This window comes from Sinocyclocheilus anshuiensis, unplaced genomic scaffold, assembly GCF_001515605.1.
Source record: "Sinocyclocheilus anshuiensis isolate Anshui unplaced genomic scaffold, SAMN03320099.WGS_v1.1 scaffold306, whole genome shotgun sequence".
In the NCBI taxonomy this organism is placed as follows: domain Eukaryota; kingdom Metazoa; phylum Chordata; class Actinopteri; order Cypriniformes; family Cyprinidae; genus Sinocyclocheilus; species Sinocyclocheilus anshuiensis.
The window spans coordinates 512,728-516,343 of NW_015544175.1; positions in this window are offsets into that span (position 1 = coordinate 512,728).

Sequence of the window (3,616 nt, forward strand, 5' to 3'; positions counted from 1 at the left end):
TCAGTGAACAACGGCTCTGTGTAGTTAATGCTGCTCAATGTGAAAGCCCGCAGGTGATGGAGATTTACCGCTGATTACAGAACCGGCTTTACTGATAAGATGCTCGTTAAATATCGCATGCGATTTATCGTGCAGCCCTAATACTAAATGTATTTAGAAGACTGTTTTTCATACAAATACCTAGAAACCATATAGTTGCATGTTTACCAAAGTATTGAGGTGTTGTATGTGTGGTTTTAACTCTGGTTATAATGAATGTATGCTACTATATATGCTACTATGGAAGAACAATGGTTAATTTTCTAATAAAACTCAAACAGTCAGAATAATTAAATTTCACCATATAAAAATTAAGTTGTTACAATTTTTACAGATGTTATTTATAATGAACTGCATACTAACTCAAGCTACTACAACTGTTAATTCAGGCTACTACGTAGGGCCCCATGAAAAAACATTTGGGAACTACTGCCTTAGAATGTTTACCATTTTATCTGTTTGACTGAGGCATGTGAATGAAGCATGTGATTTGTCTCAGGAAGTCAAACAGACTTAGTCAACATTTGGCACACACCCACATTGCTGTGCATCAAAGAAACATACATAAGGAACTCAAAAAGGACATGTTGAACAATACATATTTTGGGACAACAAATCATTATGTACGTAATATAACTTAAACTTTAATAATCAATAATCATGTTATCCTTATACTGTAGGATGGTCAATGCCAAAATCAAGCTACATATTCTAGCGTTTAAAAGTTTGGAGTCGGTAAGATTTGTAATATTTTTTGAAAGAAGTCTCTCATGCTCACAAAGGCTGCATTTATTTGATCAAAAACACAGTAAAAACGGCAACACTGTGAAATATTATTACAATTGAAAATCCAAAAATGTAATTGAACACTGAAGTAATGGCTGCTAAAAATTCAGCTTTGCTATCACATGTTCCAAACAGTTGTGCTGTTTTATTTTAATGGAAATAGTGGGAAATTATTAGTTTACTGTAAAAAATATAAATAAAACACACCTTACTGACGCCAAACTTCTAAATGATTGTGTATTTTAGATTACCAAGGACAAATACATGCTGCATCAGCCTCACCGAGACAAAAAGCTGAAAATAAACATACAAAAACCACACACACTTGAAAAAAGCATATGAAGCTGGAAACTAAGTCTGTGGTATTCAAAGCCCTACTGTGACAAGAACACTAGAATAGAATAAAAACAGAAATGATGACCTCCAACTCTGTCACAACATATTAGACTACACACCTTAAGACATGCTGTTTGTGTGTTTTGTGTGTGTGTGTGTATTCGCAGAGAGCTGAGTGAGAAGAGAAAGAGGGAGGGAGGGAGAGAGAGAGAAAGTAAAGAAGAAAGGCTGTGCCCACATTAATTAGGAAAGCCCAGGGCAGGTCTCTCATTACAGTTCCACACTCATGATGTCTCCATCACACAATCAAAACTGCTTTGATTTCCGTTAATTTGCATAATGGACCTGACTCTCCCTGCATGCACAGCCCAAACAAACAAAGAAAAAACAAACAACAAAAAGAGAAAATTAAGCAAAGAACAAAGTGTGAGCTTTGAGGGAAAAAATAGAAAAAGAGGGGAAGACAAAACCAAATGGCAAATTTACTGAACAGTTGTGTCACTTTTGCCTAACCACACGCAAACAAGTAATAGAAAAGAGTGCTGTAACCGGACATATCCAGACATGCTGTGCAGACGAGCGTACTTTGGCATACATAAAAGATCATTTCAGTGCAAATTACATTCAGCAATAATTCTAAAAGAATTTAGTGAGCATCATTTCTTTGGTGCTACAACAACAAAGGCAGCACAAGCAAATAAACAACACTACTGGTGCATGCAATTCAGTCTTAGTGAATTCTCCCAAGTGTGCTGTTGTTTTACTCATTAACACAGATATTCTACAGTCAACATAGTCCCTTTTCTGGCAGGAAAACCATGCAAATAAACTAATAAGGGCTGAAATGCAATAGAATTCCATTAGCCAAACTATGATGTTACTGTGATCTGTATCGACTTTAGGAGTGTGCGATATCATGATTTTTGATCGTGGACGATTAAAATATCTCCACAATTTGCTTTTGAAAAAATATAGTAGTAGTATCGTGCTACAGCACCCATTCTGTCAGTAGCAGTTCTGGTGCCTCCGTCTCAATATACTGTAAAACGTGACATAGGTTACATTCACATTAAATGTTACTCAGCGGTAGAGTTACACTCATGGTACACGGCACTTATTCGCAATCACAAAAGTATATTATTTGCATGGGTTTTAAAGGGGTCATAGGATGCCCATTTTCCACAAGTTGACATGATTCTTTAGGGTCTTAATGAAAATTCTGTAACATAGTTTGGTTAAAATTTCTCAATGGTAGTGTAAAAAACAAAATTTTTACCCTGTCAAAAACAGCTCTTTTCAGAGCAAGAAGTTTTGTAGCATTTTCCTTTAAATGTTAATGAGCTCTGCTGACCCTGCCCCTCTCTTCCGAGTCGCTCTCTGAGGGACTGTTTACTTTAGCAGCATTCATCGTGAAACTTGCTAATTAGCACATTATTAGGAAAGGCGATTTGCAAAGATTCGTTAAAAAACCTTACACTCACTTCTTCTGTAGGTCAAGCTGGATCACGAATGATTTACGCGAACATAGACGCATTTATGTAGATCGGGTGCGCATTCCCTTCAAAAACAAACGTAATCCACTGCGTCTTCAGCGGCTCAGATGTCAGGAGTAAACGACGACTGCTATGTTCATTATTACATCCAACAACAGAACACCTCAATCGCTTAGGAGCCATTCTTGTCTACATCTGCTCCAGCGGTGAAACAATGGCAGACTGATGACAGCTCACTCAGGGCGGGTCTAAAGGCCCTTTCACACGGGACGAGGCAAGCGGTGGAATCGTCGCGCGGCTGCCGCTTTCTCTTGTAGTGGAAGCGTTTTGTGCAGTTGAGGTGGTGGTCGCGTTGCGGTCTCGGAGCGGACGTTGCCTTAGTTACAATTGTCAACATCACCTTTGCATTTACTAAAAAAGAAATAAAACAATGGAAATTTGTGTTTGTGTCATTATTTACCTTTTTTTTTTTCATTTGTCACAAGTGAAGTTGTTTTTGATGATTTGCCTAAAAAGCATTATTATCTGTGAGGTCATTATTGAAGTTAAAATTTGAATGAAATATAATTTTAAAGGAAAATTGAGAAGATTTAATTGAGCCTAAACAATGCATCCCAGGCACAGGGCTTTGCTGGAAATGCAAAAAAAAAAAAAAAAAACCTGTATTGATGTGGTCATGGTTGTTAGTAATCTGTTCACTGATTGGTTGAAACCGACGCGGCTGCCGCTGCCGCTCACAAAAAGATAAAATATTTGTATCTTTGGAAGCGCCGTGCCCGTGGAAGCGGCAGGATTTTGGGTGCATGAGTGCCGCCAGCGAAACCGCCAGCAGCTCTCCGCATCTCTCCCATTGAGAATGAACTAGACACTCGCGACTGCCGCATACCATGTGAAAGGGCCTTAAGGTAAGACACCAGTCCAGTCTGTGCTGAAACGCTACTGTCAATCAAACTATCGTGGGA